This window comes from Lygodium microphyllum, chromosome 11 (assembly GCF_053477565.2).
Source record: "Lygodium microphyllum isolate KBCC chromosome 11, Lygodium_microphyllum_v1.1.10, whole genome shotgun sequence".
Classification (NCBI taxonomy): Eukaryota; Viridiplantae; Streptophyta; class Polypodiopsida; order Schizaeales; family Lygodiaceae; genus Lygodium; species Lygodium microphyllum.
This window is the reverse complement of record NC_141145.1, coordinates 102,253,870-102,270,753: the sequence shown is the minus strand read 5'-3', so window position 1 is coordinate 102,270,753 and position 16,884 is coordinate 102,253,870.

Sequence of the window (16,884 nt, the reverse complement as noted above, 5' to 3'; positions counted from 1 at the left end):
AACCATCAGATTTATGATCTGAGCATCAGATCACTGATCTTTCCAAGATCCCCCTCCGTAAAGAGCTCTACTTCTCAACCACAAGCCCTCTCCTCCAATTCACTATAAATATGAGGCATGGGAGAGGCATAAGGGAAGCAGAAGGAGACCTCAAGAGGCTGTGAGAGAGAGGTAGAGAGGAGGATACTCCTCCAAGAGATTGTGAGGAAGAGCTTGAAAGAGAGCTTGAGAGAGAGAGAGAGAGAGAAGAGTCACCCCGAGAGGCTTCCAGGAAGAGAATTAGCTCAATTCCCTCTATCTCGATCCTTGACTTAACCATCTTCTCTTACGCTCTTCCATCTTGAATCTACTCCACCTTCTTAATCTCTTGAGTCTATCTGCCGACGATGGCCTCCAAGCGAAGAATGTCGCGTGCGGATGACAATCCCGCAACCAACAACAAGGCTTCCAGCAAAGGCATCACTATCAATCCAACTATATTTCCGGTTGTAAGTAATGTATTTTCAAGTTGATAGATGCTTGCTTTGATTCTCGTATGAGATACATTAAGCCCATACTATTGCACGAGTATAGGTCATGGGAAAGGATAAATTTCATCTCGCCTACTCGGAAGATGGAGTTTGTGAAGTGCATATATCAAGGGAAGATAATTGCACCTAGATACATATGACTTATTTGCTAGTAGAGCAATTACAAGGAAGAATTAGTCAAGCGTTATGAATGCCATAGTCATCAAAAGAACGACACTAAAAGATTGTGCACACAAGTGCTAGATTAAAGTATAGACAAGGGTTAAAACTAGGATGTCTTGAGATCCGTTGGATAACGATGACTTTTGCCAATCCAAATTCATGGTTGGGTTATCAATCAAGGTAAGTCACCTATAGAACTTACATCATGAATAGTGTTTGAACCCTTAACATATGCCCTAGCCAAAGGAAGAAAGTGTTAAGAACATGTTTGCATGGTATTGCTCTTAGATCCCAAGGGGGAGAGCAAATATACGATGAAAATGTTATATCGTCTATTTTTGCATTGATTGGAAAGAATGCAATTGGTTTTGCTGATTGATCGAACAATATCCTAAATGCTTTTACATTCAATCGGTTGTTACTTGTTGTTTGGATGATTATTCCAAGTGCTTGTGATTTATGGTAAATGCATGGCAAGGGTCTGTGATGACAAGTCGCCATGGGAATAAAGGAATGTTTTCTTGGAAAATGATTTTAGGCTGAATGCCTTGTTTGTGCTTGATTCTTAAAGGATTTAATTAAGAAAGGATATATTGTACGGGTGGATCACCTCCATGGTCGCACCGCGTAGTAACCCGAGACGGCACTGCTCGATTCATGGGCCGAAGGTCGAATGGTGAAAAGGCCCACCACGGGTATGATGTTTCGCTCCTAGACAGCTTGTGGGTCAGTTGGAGCTCTGGACACCCCTTGCTAGGTCAAGAATGGAGTTGAAGACCTCCGTGGCCCCCAACATCTGGGCATGTTGGAAGATCCTATTCTAGATAAAGGATTGAGTTTTGGTGCCATGTGAATTGGACCAGTTACTTCTGCATGGCAGAAGGAATACTTCTATTAAACAGAAGCGAAACATAATTTTTCCTGTATGGGCGGGAGACAAAGATTAACTTGAAGATAAGTTAAGGAACTTGTTTGATCTTGTTTGTCAATAGATTGCTTTGCTCTGTTTTCGTGTCTGTGCTATAATTTACGCGAACGAACCTTGTTCCCTAAAAGGCTTAATTAATGAAGCTGATTTTAAGTGTCACACATAAATGTGGTAGGACCTAATTAGAAAACTAAAGCTATTAAGGGAAGCAGGTGGGCAGAACCCCCAACGGGTCTGTCCTACGGCAGGGTGGTCCCAGAGAACTGGGAGGCTTCTCACAAGTTTTTATCGTCATTCGACCTTTAGGTATTGATAGGTTAGAACCCGATTCATGCCGTTTTAGGGGACCGGAATGGGACTATGCCCTATGGGCAGAGAGGTTGAGCAACGCATCCCTCTCGTTTCCCATTCTCTTTGAACCAAGTGCGGCATAGATCTGCTTCGGGTTGGGTATCTCTGCGTAAAGTAGGATGTCCAATACCCGACGCTAGAATGCTAACAGGAGACCTTGACAACTAGGAACCCAAATTTCAGGTCGATCCTAGTGGGTTCGGTCGTGAACGTTCCGTTGCGAGGCGGATTCGGAAAACCCTAGGCGACAAAACCCGAAACATTCCCTGGAGTGCCGGGCAGCGACGTTTAGATTCGTTTCACGATAGACCGCTAAAAGAGAGCTTGGAAAGCCGATGGGCGGGCACCTCATAGTTGGTATCAGAGCCAAATTTTGTAATGATACGTGATTGATTAATGAATGGTTTGTAGACATATCCTAAACAAAATAATCTAAGCAGTATGGCTTGATTGTTAGGCACCTTCTGCACCCACGAATGTTGACATACAAGAGAAGAAATTCCTTCTCAAGCAAATTAAGGTACCCGAGTTTGATGGAGAAGGGATAGACATTGCAGGAGAGGCAGAGATATGGATTGAGTCGATGGATGACTATTTCTTTGCTTCGGGAACTGCCTCTACCAATCAAGCAATGATAGCCAAACTTAAGTTAGTTGGCCAGGCTCGATTATGGTGGAAGCAATGGTGCAAAGATGAAGGTGTTTCTGAAGCCCCTACTACTTGGGTTCAGCTGAAAGATGCTGTACGCAGACGATACCTTCCGCCAACCTACCAGACTTTGAAGATGAATGAATTCTTCAGGCTAAAGCAACTAGAGTTAACTTTGGAAGCTTACTACTCAAAGTTTGTAACCCTACTAAAATGTGCACCACCTATGGATATTGCGCAGCAAGTATCCAAGTTTTGCCATGGCCTAAACACTCCTCTGAACCACCGTCTTGAAGCAATGCGTCCAATGGACTTGCAAGATGCATTATTCCGAGCGAATCCAATCGTCCAAGAATTTAAATCAGAAAATTGTAGTAAAGATGACTCCCGAGATCTGGGTAAGAGATGCCATACATGTGGAGAAATAGGGCACATCCATAGGAGATGTCCCCACTGCCAATGTTTCCATTGCAATGAGCTAGGACATGTCCAAGTAGACTGCCCTGACTTAAGTCCAAAAGATACGGAGTCTCCAAGAAAATGAAGTTACACAAGTGCAGTCTTCGGATATATAGAGGAATCAGATGAAGACGAATACTTAGAACCTACTACACCACTTTAGGATTATTAGAAATCCTAGGAATTTTGTCGACATGAAATACAACTTGTATTGGAATAAACTTTACTCTTGTAACTACAGTTAACTTGAGTAATATGAGTTGCATCTATTTTGAGCCTAGAACTTCCAAATGATTAGAGATACTCTGGCAAGGAATGATAGTCATAATGTGCAATGAATTTCTCTTAAGTCATTTCTTCTCAGCTAATATAGATTGGGTCTTACCAGAATGTCGAAGCTTGGAAGTATTCTTTAGTATTACAAGCAAAGCCAATTGTCCATGGAGCTCAGTCCCGAACTAAGGGCAGGACAATCTGGAAATGTAGTTTCCAAGATAAAGGACCACTCCAATCTGCTAAAAGAATCCTAGAACACTTTGGTCTAAAGAAGAAAATCTTACTAAGGATAACCAAAAATCTTGTGACCACAAGTGATAAAGCTCCGCGCTGTTTCTATTGCAGGGAGTTAGGTCATTTCAAAAGGGAATGTCCAAAGCACCCTAAACACCGATGCTCTGAGTGCCACAACATTGGACATAACTATATCAATTGTCCCAATGGAACTCGAAGAGAACTTGAGCTTACAAGAAATAAGCCATACAAGCTCCAGTGATCTAGAATATACCAAGTGCTTAGGAAAAACCTAGAAAGATATCCATGAGATGTAATTACAATAAATTTTCTATTGTAACCAAGATTCGAATATATCAAATACCATAGGTTGTTTTTTTCAAAAAGACCATAAGTCTGTGAGAGATCAGAGTAGCGCAGCAGAAGCGTGGTGTTCCATAACCCACATATTCCAAGATGATACCCCCTGTTTCTCTCGAGATGAGGACATCTCCATTTCTCTAAGGGGAGGAGGATGTAATATCTCCGCACAATAAAAGTTAGTTGGTTGGTTCGTAAGTTAGTTAGTCAATTAATAAGTTAGTAAGATTACTAACTAAAGACTAACTAAGGTAAAAACTAACTAACATTAATTATTGATAATTTTTATTTAATTTAAAATATTTTATTTAAAAAAATCAAGAGTCGTAAATTCGATATTTTTCTCGAATTGGCAAAGACCGTAGCTACCCTTCACGTAAATTACAACGCGAACGAGACTTATGAGTTATATTAATCACTAAGTTCATGTGTATAGTTTGGAAGGTCCAAAAACATTAGATTTTGGGCAAAGCTAGTATATTTTAGATATTTTAGATATTATCCTTTAAAAAAAACGATATGGAACTAGATGTCATTTAAAAGAAAAGACAAGTGATATTTTAGTTAGTTTGAAGATTTTATAAAAAGAAAAATAAAGAAAAGTGACTGGCGAAATCGCGCATGCCGTGATACAGTTTACAGGCAGTAGATAGCACTTCGAACAGAGAAAAGAAGAAGCAGTGAACTAAGAGCTTTCTAATCAAGTGTCTTGGGGTTTTACCCCCCTTTCGGAGCCAATGGAACCATCAGATTTATGATCTGAGCATCAGATCACTGATCTTTCCAAGATCCCCCTCCGTAAAGAGCTCTACTTCTCAACCACAAGCCCTCTTCTGCAATTCACTATAAATATGAGGCATGGGAGAGGCATAAGGGAAGCAGAAGGAGACCTCAAGAGGCTGTGAGAGAGAGGTAGAGAGGAGGATACTCCTCCAAGAGATTGTGAGGAAGAGCTTGAAAGAGAGCTTGAGAGAGAGAGAGAGAGAAGAGTCACCCCGAGAGGCTGCAAGGAAGAGAATTAGCTCAATTCCCTTTATCTCGATCCTTGACTTAACCATCTTCTCTTACGCTCTTCCATCTTGAATCTACTCCACCTTCTTAATCTCTTGAGTCTATCTGCGGACGATGGCCTCCAAGCGAAGAATGTCGCGTGCGGATGACAATCCCGCAACCAACAACAAGGCTTCGAGCAAAGGCATCACTATCAATCCAACTATAGTTCCGGTCGTAAGTAATGTATTTTCAAGTTGATAGATGCTTGCTTTGATTCTCGTATGAGATACATTAAGCCCATACTATTGCACGAGTATAGGTCATGGGAAAGGATAAATATCATCTCGCCTACTCGGAAGATGGAGTTTGTGAAGTGCATATATCAAGGGAAGATAATTGCACCTAGATACATATGACTTATTTGCTAGTAGAGCAATTACAAGGAAGAATTAGTCAAGCGTTATGAATGCCATAGTCATCAAAAGAACGACACTAAAAGATTGTGCACACAAGTGCTAGATTAAAGTATAGACAAGGGTTAAAACTAGGATGTCTTGAGATCCATTGGATAACGATGACTTTTGCCAATCCAAATTCATGGTTGGGTTATCAATCAAGGTAGGTGACCTATAGAACTTACATCATGAATAGTGTTTGAACCCTTAACATATGCCCTAGCCAAAGGAAGAAAGTGTTAAGAACATGTTTGCATGGTATTGCTCTTAGATCCCAAGGGGGAGAGCAAATATACGATGAAAATGTTATATCGCCTATTTTTGCATTGGTTGGAAAGAATGCAATTGGTTTTGCTGATTGATCGAACAATATCCTAAATGCTTTTACATTCAATCGGTTGTTAGTTGTTGTTTGGATGATTATTCCAAGTGCTTGTGATTTATGGTAAATGCATGGCAAGGGTCTGTGATGACAAGTCGCCATGGGAATAAAGGAATGTTTTCTTGGAAAATGATTTTAGGCTGAATGCCTTGTTTGTGCTTGATTCTTAAAGGATTTAATTAAGAAAGGATATATTGTACGGGTGGATCACCTCCATGGTCGCACCGCGTAGTAACCCGAGACGGCACTGCTCGATTCATGGGCCGAAGGTCGAATGGTGAAAAGGCCAACCACGAGTATGATGTTTCGCTCCTAGACAGCTTGTGGGTCAGTTGGAGCTCTGGACACCCCTTGCTAGGTCAAGAATGGAGTTGAAGACCTCCGTGGCCCCCAACATCTGGGCATGTTGGGAGATCCTATTCTAGATAAAGGATTGAGTTTTGGTGCCATGTGAATTGGACCAGTTACTTCTGCATGGCAGAATGAATACTTCTATTGAACAGAAGCGAAACATAATTTCTCCTGTATGGGCGGGAGACAAAGATTAACTTGAAGATAAGTTAAGGAACTTGTTTGATCTTGTTTGTCAATAGATTGCTTTGCTCTGTTTTCGTGTCTGTGCTATAATTTACGCGAACGAACCTTGTTCCCTAAAAGGCTTAATTAATGAAGCTGATTTTAAGTGTCACACATAAATGTGGTAGGACCTAATTAGAAAACTAAAGCTATTAAGGGAAGCGGGTGGGCAGAACCCCCAACGGATCTGTCCTACGGCAGGGTGGTCCCAGAGAACTGGGAGGCTTCTCACAAGTTTTTATCGTCATTCGACCTTTAGGTATTGATAGGCTAGAACCCGATTCATGCCGTTTTAGGGGACCGGAATGGGACTATGCCCTATGGGCAGAGAGGTTGAGCAACGCATCCCTCTCGTTTCCCATTCTCTTTGAACCAAGTGCGGCATAGATCTGCTTCGGGTTGGGTATCTCTGCGTAAAGTAGGATGTCCAATACCCGACGCTAGAATGCTAACAGGAGACCTTGACAACTAGGAACCCAAATTTCAGGTCGATCCTAGTGGGTTCGGTCGTGAACGTTCCGTTGCGAGGCGGATTCGGAAAACCCTAGGCGACAAAACCCGAAACATTCCCTGGAGTGCCGGGCAGCGACGTTTAGATTCGTTTCACGATAGACCGCTAAAAGAGAGCTTGGAAAGCCGATGGGCGGGCACCTCATAGTTGGTATCAGAGCCAAATTTTGTAATGATACGTGATTGATTAATGAATGGTTTGTAGACATATCCTAAACAAAATAATCTAAGCAGTATGGCTTGATTGTTAGGCACCTTCTGCACCCACGAATGTTGACATACAAGAGAAGAAATTCCTTCTCAAGCAAATTAAGGTACCCGAGTTTGATGGAGAAGGGATAGACATTGCAGCAGAGGCAGAGATATGGATTGAGTCGATGGATGACTATTTCTTTGCTTCGGGAACTGCCTCTACCAATCAAGCAATGATAGCCAAACTTAAGTTAGTTGGCCAGGCTCGATTATGGTGGAAGCAATGGTGCAAAGATGAAGGTGTTTCTGAAGCCCCTGCTACTTGGGTTCAGCTGAAAGATGCTGTACGCAGACGATACCTTCCGCCAACCTACCAGACTTTGAAGATGAATGAATTCTTCAAGCTAAAGCAACTAGAGTTAACTTTGGAAGCTTACTACTCAAAGTTTGTAACCCTACTAAAATGTGCACCACCTATGGATATTGCGCAGCAAGTATCCAAGTTTTGCCATGGCCTAAACACTCCTCTGAACCACCGTCTTGAAGCAATGCGTCCAATGGACTTGCAAGATGCATTATTCCGAGCGAATCCAATCGTCCAAGAATTTAAATCAGAAAATTGTAGTAAAGATGACTCCCGAGATCTGGGTAAGAGATGCCATACATGTGGAGAAATAGGGCACATCCGTAGGAGATGTCCCCACTGCCAATGTTTCCATTGCAATGAGCTAGGACATGTCCAAGTAGACTGCCCTGACTTAAGTCCAAAAGATACGGAGTCTCCAAGAAAACGAAGTTACACAAGTGCAGTCTTCGGATATATAGAGGAATCAGATGAAGACGAATACTTAGAACCTACTACACCACTTTAGGATTATTAGAAATCCTAGAAATTTTGTCGACATGAAATACAACTTGTATTGGAATAAACTTTACTCTTGTAACTACAGTTAACTTGAGTAATATGAGTTGCATCTATTTTGAGCCTAGAACTTGCAAATGATTAGAGATACTCTGGCAAGGAATGATAGTCATAATGTGCAATGAATTTCTCTTAAGTCATTTCTTCTCAGCTAATATAGATTGGGTCTTACCAGAATGTCGAAGCTTGGAAGTATTCTTTAGTATTACAAGCAAAGCCAATTGTCCATGGAGCTCAGTCCCGAACTAAGGGCAGGACAATTTGGAAATGTAGTTTCCAAGATAAAGGACCACTCCAATCTGCTAAAAGAATCCTAGAACACTTTGGTCTAAAGAAGAAAATCTTACTAAGGATAACCAAAAATCTTGTGACCACAAGTGATAAAGCTCCGCGCTGTTTCTATTGCAGGGAGTTAGGTCATTTCAAAAGGGAATGTCCAAAGCACCCTAAACACCGATGCTCTGAGTGCCACAACATTGGACATAACTATATCAATTGTCCCAATGGAACTCGAAGAGAACTTGAGCTTACAAGAAATAAGCCATACAAGCTCCAGTGATCTAGAATATACCAAGTGCTTAGGAAAAACCTAGAAAGATATCCATGAGATGTAATTACAATAAATTTTCTATTGTAACCAAGATTCGAATATATCAAATACCATAGGTTGTTTTTTTCAAAAAGACCATAAGTCTGTGAGAGATCAGAGTAGCGCAGCAGAAGCGTGGTGTTCCATAACCCACATATTCCAAGATGATACCCCCTGTTTCTCTCGAGATGAGGACATCTCCATTTCTCTAAGGGGAGGAGGATGTAATATCTCCGCACAATAAAAGTTAGTTGGTTGGTTCGTAAGTTAGTTAGTCAATTAATAAGTTAGTAAGATTACTAACTAAAGACTAACTAAGGTAAAAACTAACTAACATTAATTATTGATAATTTTTATTTAATTTAAAATATTTTATTTAAAAAAATCAAGAGTCGTAAATTCGATATTTTTCTCGAATTGGCAAAGACCGTAGCTACCCTTCACGTAAATTACAACGTGAACGAGACTTATGAGTTATATTAATCACTAAGTTCATGTGTATAGTTTGGAAGGTCCAAAAACATTAGATTTTGGGCAAAGCTAGTATATTTTAGATATTTTAGATATTATCCTTTTAAAAAAAATGATATGGAACTAGATGTCATTTAAAAGAAAAGACAAGTGATATTTTAGTTAGTTTGAAGATTTTATAAAAAGAAAAATAAAGAAAAGTGACTGGCGAAATCGCGCATGCCGTGATACAGTTTACAGGCACTAGACAACACTTCGAACAGAGAAAAGAAGAAGCAGTGAACTGAGAGCTTTCTAATCAAGTGTCTTGGGGTTTTACCCCCCTTTCGGAGCCAATGGAACCATCAGATTTATGATCTGAGCATCAGATCACTGATCTTTCCAAGATCCCCCTCCATAAAGAGCTCTACTTCTCAACCACAAACCCTCTTCTCCAATTCACTATAAATATGAGGCATGGGAGAGGCATAAGGGAAGCAGAAGGAGACCTCAAGAGGCTGTGAGAGAGAGGTAGAGAGGAGGATACTCCTCCAAGAGATTGTGAGGAAGAGCTTGAAAGAGAGCTTGAGAGAGAGAGAGAGAGAGAAGAGTCACCCCAAGAGGCTGCAAGGAAGAGACTGCTCGATTCATGGGCCGAAGGTCGAATGGTGAAAAGGCCAACCACGGGTATGATGTTTCACTCCTAGACAGCTTGTGGGTCAGTTGGAGCTCTGGACACCCCTTGCTAGGTCAAGAATGGAGTTGAAGACCTCCGTGGCCCCCAACATCTGGGCATGTTGGGAGATCCTATTCTAGATAAAGGATTGAGTTTTGGTGCCATGTGAATTGGACCAGTTACTTCTCCATGGCAGAAGGAATACTTCTATTTAACAGAAGCGAAACATAATTTCTCCTGTATGGGCGGGAGACAAAGATTAACTTGAAGATAAGTTAAGGAACTTGTTTGATCTTGTTTGTCAATAGATTGCTTTGCTCTGTTTTCGTGTCTGTGCTATAATTTACGCGAACGAACCTTGTTCCCTAAAAGGCTTAATTAATGAAGCTGATTTTAAGTGTCACACATAAATGTGGTAGGACCTAATTAGAAAACTAAAGCTATTAAGGGAAGCGGGTGGGCAGAACCCCCAACGGATCTGTCCTACGGCAGGGTGGTCCCAGAGAACTGGGAGGCTTCTCACAAGTTTTTATCGTCATTCGACCTTTAGGTATTGATAGGCTAGAACCCGATTCATGCCGTTTTAGGGGACCGGAATGGGACTATGCCCTATGGGCAGAGAGGTTGAGCAACGCATCCCTCTCGTTTCCCATTCTCTTTGAACCAAGTGCGGCATAGATCTGCTTCGGGTTGGGTATCTCTGCGTAAAGTAGGATGTCCAATACCCGACGCTAGAATGCTAACAGGAGACCTTGACAACTAGGAACCCAAATTTCAGGTCGATCCTAGTGGGTTCGGTCGTGAACGTTCCGTTGCGAGGCGGATTCGGGAAACCCTAGGCGACAAAACTCGAAACATTCCCTCGGAGTGCTGGGCAGCGACATTTAGATTCGTTTCTCGATAGACCGCTAAAAGAGTGCTTGAAAAGCCGATGGGCGGGCACCTCATAGTTGGTATCAGAGCCAAATTTTGTAATGATACGTGATTGATTAATGAATGGTTTGTAGACATATCCTAAACAAAATAATCTAAGTAGTATGGCTTGATTGTTAGGCACCTTCTGCACCCACGAATGTTGACATACAAGAGAAGAAATTCCTTCTCAAGCAAATTAAGGTACCCGAGTTTGATGGAGAAGGGATAGACATTGCAGCAGAGGCAGAGATATGGATTGAGTCGATGGATGACTATTTCTTTGCTTCGGGAACTGCCTCTACCAATCAAGCAATGATAGCCAAACTTAAGTTAGTTGGCCAGGCTCGATTATGGTGGAAGCAATGGTACAAAGATGAAGGTGTTTCTGAAGCCCCTGCTACTTGGGTTCAGCTGAAAGATGCTGTACGCAGACGATACCTTCCGCCAACCTACCAGACTTTGAAGATGAATGAATTCTTCAGGCTAAAGCAACTAGAGTTAACTTTGGAAGCTTACTACTCAAAGTTTGTAACCCTACTAAAATGTGCACCACCTATGGATATTGCGCAGCAAGTATCCAAGTTTTGCCATGGCCTAAACACTCCTCTGAACCACCGTCTTGAAGCAATGCGTCCAATGGACTTGCAAGATGCATTATTCCGAGCGAATCCAATCGTCCAAGAATTTAAATCAGAAAATTGTAGTAAAGATGACTCCCGAGATCTGGGTAAGAGATGCCATACATGTGGAGAAATAGGGCACATCCGTAGGAGATGTCCCCACTGCCAATGTTTCCATTGCAATGAGCTAGGACATGTCCAAGTAGACTGCCCTGACTTAAGTCCAAAAGATACGGAGTCTCCAAGAAAATGAAGTTACACAAGTGCAGTCTTCGGATATATAGAGGAATCAGATGAAGACGAATACTTAGAACCTACTACACCACTTTAGGATTATTAGAAATCCTAGAAATTTTGTCGACATGAAATACAACTTGTATTGGAATAAACTTTACTCTTGTAACTACAGTTAACTTGAGTAATATGAGTTGCATCTATTTTGAGCCTAGAACTTCCAAATGATTAGAGATACTCTGGCAAGGAATGATAGTCATAATGTGCAATGAATTTCTCTTAAGTCATTTCTTCTCAGCTAATATAGATTGGGTCTTACCAGAATGTCGAAGCTTGGAAGTATTCTTTAGTATTACAAGCAAAGCCAATTGTCCATGGAGCTCAGTCCCGAACTAAGGGCAGGACAATCTGGAAATGTAGTTTCCAAGATAAAGGACCACTCCAATCTGCTAAAAGAATCCTAGAACACTTTGGTCTAAAGAAGAAAATCTTACTAAGGATAACCAAAAATCTTGTGACCACAAGTGATAAAGCTCCGCGCTGTTTCTATTGCACGGAGTTAGGTCATTTCAAAAGGGAATGTCCAAAGCACCCTAAACACCGATGCTATGAGTGCCACAACATTGGACATAACTATATCAATTGTCCCAATGGAACTCGAAGAGAACTTGAGCTTACAAGAAATAAGCCATACAAACTCCAGTGATCTAGAATATACCAAGTGCTTAGGAAAAACCTAGAAAGATATCCATGAGATGTAATTACCATAAATTTTCTATTGTAACCAAGATTCGAATATATCAAATACCATAGGTTGTTTTTTTCAAAAAGACCATAATTCTGTGAGAGATCAGAGTAGTGCAGCAGAAGCGTGGTGTTCCATAACCCACATATTCCAAGATGATACCCCCTGTTTCTCTCGAGATGAGGACATCTCGATTTCTCTAAGGGGAGGAGGATGTAATATCTCCGCACAATAAAAGTTAGTTGGTTGGTTCGTAAGTTAGTTAGTCAATTAATAAGTTAGTAAGATTACTAACTAAAGACTAACTAAGGTAAAAACTAACTAACATTAATTATTGATAATTTTTATTTAATTTAAAATATTTTATTTAAGAAAATCAAGAGTCGTAAATTCGATATTTTTCTCGAATTGGCAAAGACCATAGCTACCCTTCACGTAAATTACAACGTGAACGAGACTTATGAGTTATATTAATCACTAAGTTCATGTGTATAGTTTGGAAGGTCCAAAAACATTAGATTTTGGGCAAAGCTAGTATATTTTAGATATTTTAGATATTATCCTTTAAAAAAAACGATATGGAACTAGATGTCATTTAAAAGAAAAGACAAGTGATATTTTAGTTAGTTTGAAGATTTTATAAAAAGAAAAATAAAGAAAAGTGACTGGCGAAATCGCGCACGCCGCGATCGCAGTTTACAGGCAGTAGACAGCACTTCGAACAGAGAAAAGAAGAAGCAGTGAACTGAGAGCTTTCTAAGCAAGTGTCTTGGAGTTTTACCCCCCTTTCGGAGCCAATGGAACCATCAGATTTATGATCTGAGCATCAGATCACTGATCTTTCCAAGATCCCCCTCCGTAAAGAGCTCTACTTCTCAACCACAAGCCCTCTTCTCCAATTCACTATAAATATGAGGCATGGGAGAGGCATAAGGGAAGCAGAAGGAGACCTCAAGAGGCTGTGAGAGAGAGGTAGAGAGGAGGATACTCCTCCAAGAGATTGTGAGGAAGAGCTTGAAAGAGAGCTTGAGAGAGAGAGAGAGAGAAGAGTCACCCCGAGAGGCTGCCAGGAAGAGAATTAGCTCAATTCCCTCTATCTCGATCCTTGACTTAACCATCTTCTCTTACGCTCTTCCATCTTGAATCTACTCCACCTTCTTAATCTCTTGAGTCTATCTGCGGACGATGGCCTCCAAGCGAAGAATGTCGCGTGCGGATGACAATCCTGCAACCAACAACAAGGCTTCGAGCAAAGGCATCACTGTTAATCCAACTATAGTTCCGGTTGTAAGTAATGTATTTTCAAGTTGATAGATGCTTGCTTTGATTCTCGTATGAGATACATTAAGCCCATACTATTGCACGAGTATAGGTCATGGGAAAGGATAAATTTCATCTCGCCTACTCGGAAGATGGAGTTTGTGAAGTGCATATATCAAGGGAAGATAATTGCACCTAGATACATATGACTTATTTGCTAGTAGAGCAATTACAAGGAAGAATTAGTCAAGCGTTATGAATGCCATAGTCATCAAAAGAACGACACTAAAAGATTGTGCACACAAGTGCTAGATTAAAGTATAGACAAGGGTTAAAACTAGGATGTCTTGAGATCCGTTGGATAACGATGACTTTTGCCAATCCAAATTCATGGTTGGGTTATCAATCAAGGTAAGTCACCTATAGAACTTACATCATGAATAGTGTTTGAACCCTTAACATATGCCCTAGCCAAAGGAAGAAAGTGTTAAGAACATGTTTGCATGGTATTGCTCTTAGATCCCAAGGGGGAGAGCAAATATACGATGAAAATGTTATATCGTCTATTTTTGCATTGGTTGGAAAGAATGCAATTGGATTTGCTGATTGATCGAACAATATCCTAAATGCTTTTACATTCAATCGGTTGTTAGTTATTGTTTGGATGATTATTCCAAGTGCTTGTGATTTATGGTAAATGCATGGCAAGGGTCTATGATGACAAGTCGCCATGGGAATAAAGGAATGTTTTCTTGGAAAATGATTTTAGGCTGAATGCCTTGTTTGTGCTTGATTCTTAAAGGATTTAATTAAGGAAGGATATATTGTACGGGTGGATCACCTCCATGGTCGCACCGCGTAGTAACCCGAGAGGGCACTGCTCGATTCATGGGCCGAAGGTCGAGTGGTGATAAGGCCAACCACGGGTATGATGTTTCGCTCCTAGACAGCTTGTGGGTCAGTTGGAGCTCTGGACACCCCTTGCTAGGTCAAGAATGGAGTTGAAGACCTCCGTGGCCCCCAACATCTGGGCATGTTGGGAGATCCTATTCTAGATAAAGGATTGAGTTTTGGTGCCATGTGAATTGGACCAGTTACTTCTGCATGGCAGAAGGGATACTTCTATTGAACAGAAGCGAAACATAATTTCTCCTGTATGGGCGGGAGATAAAGATTAACTTGAAGATAAGTTAAGGAACTTGTTTGATCTTGTTTGTCAATAGATTGCTTTGCTCTGTTTTCGTGTTTGTGCTATAATTTACGCGAACGAACCTTGTTCCCTAAAAGGCTTAATTAATGAAGCTGATTTTAAGTGTCACACATAAATGTGGTAGGACCTAATTAGAAAACTAAAGCTATTAAGGGAAGGGGGTGGGCAAAACCCCCAACGGGTCTGTCCTACGGCAGGGTGGTCCCAGAGAACTGGGAGGCTTCTCACAAGTTTTTATCGTCATTCGACCTTTAGGTATTGATAGGTTAGAACCCGATTCATGCTGTTTTAGGGGACCGGAATGGGACTATGCCCTATGGGCAGAGAGGTTGAGCAACGCATCCCTCTCGTTTCCCATTCTCTTTGAACCAAGTGCGGCATAGATCTGCTTCGGGTTGGGTATCTCTGCGTTAAGTAGGATGTCCAATACCCAATGCTAGAATGCTAACAGGAGACCTTGACAACTAGGAACCCAAATTTCAGGTCGATCCTAGTGGGTTCGGTCGTGAACGTTCCGTTGCGAGGCAGATTCTAGAAACCCTAGGCGACAAAATTCGAAACATTCCCTGGGAGTGCCGGGCAGCGACGTTTAGATTCGTTTCTCGATAGACCGCTAAAAGAGTGCCTGGAAAGCCGATGGGCGGGCACCTCACACGTGGTTAGTACTTGATCAGTATATCATTCCAATGATACTCTATAGTTAGACATTAGTTAATCCACCTACTCAAGGTATGGGATATCTATCTAGTCATTTTTCTATGAGTTTTCTATTTAGCGTGTTCACACTATGGATTATCCATATATTATGTATGTTGTAATCTCTCTTATTTTTGATAGATTGATATAACGAAGAAGAAGAAGAAGAACTAGGCTTTTCAGTTTTCTATCCTATGCATTCTCTGTGTTTTGTGTGTCTTGCAAGAGCTCAAGCTCCCTCTCTCTCCCCCATCTTTTCATGGTATCAGAGCAGCATTCAAGTAAGGAGTTGTGAGTCGCAAGCATAAGAATCTATAAGGAAGCTCTGAGTACACCTATCGAGATGTCTCTCATACAATCTATGTTTGACAAGCCATCTTTGTGAGCTTGGAGTGCTCCAAGGAGTGTTGTAGATCTTTGATCTATGGTTATGCAGTGGGATTCATGTTCTAGGTGCATGTCCCTCTATTCAAGACTTATAGTCTATTCGTGTGTGAATTTGGTAAGGTACATGAACTTTGCAAACCTCATCATTTTGCAAACAAGTTGTAGCTATTGTGTTGTTAATATATTTGATGGTGGGTATGTATGGGAACTAGGTCTAAGAGAATTTGGATGGATAAGGATAGATGAGGTAGCAATCAAAGAGGTCACACAAAAATGTATGCAATGTATCCCATAAGCAAAGAGAGGAAAGAGTAACATAGCCAAAAAGCTATAAAACAATGTATTAGTTTCACTATCAAATTAATCAAGTCTATTTGTGGTAGCATCATGTTTCTTCACTTCTTCTTCTTCTTCCCCCCATAGCTCATCTTATCTTCTTGCTCAACTATGTTTTTGAAGTAGAGATGCTCCATTACTAAGCATGAGATAAAGAAGCTTGAGAAAGGAGGTGGTACTCAAGAAGGATAAGATTTGAGATTGAAGTCTTGCAAGGGTGTGGAATCCAATCAGTTTGTGTGAAGAGGATGTTGTCCAAATAAGATATCGAGGTATATCTATTCTATCTATCCATTCTCCCACTTTGGTTCAATCAAGAGGCTAAAATTACCTAAATCATGAGTTAAGTATATGATAGAGAAGAGAGAGTTATTTATGCTTACTTTGTAAAGCTTAAAGCTCATCACACTTACTGCTTAAGGGGTTAGCCTATAAGGCTATGGTTAAAGTGTTAGCTTGAATGGTGCGCTAGAGGCTCAACTTGGAAAAGGGAAGCTTGAGGCAAAAACAAGGGTTTTCTTTCATAAAGAAGGGGGGAGAGATTGAAAGAACTTAATGCTCTAAATTGCATCATGTAACACACTGACCAGTGTTGTCCTACAAATAGGCTACCTTATTATTACCCTCTCTATTAAGGCTTTACCTTAAGCCTTTGCAAAGGCTCAAAAGGGAAAGTAAGCCCAATAGAAGGGTGCTTCCACAATTCACCACCATCCTATACATCCTCTTGTTCCAAACATTCAATGGTGACCAGTGACGGCTTGTGTTCCTCGAGACCTAGTGGGAAT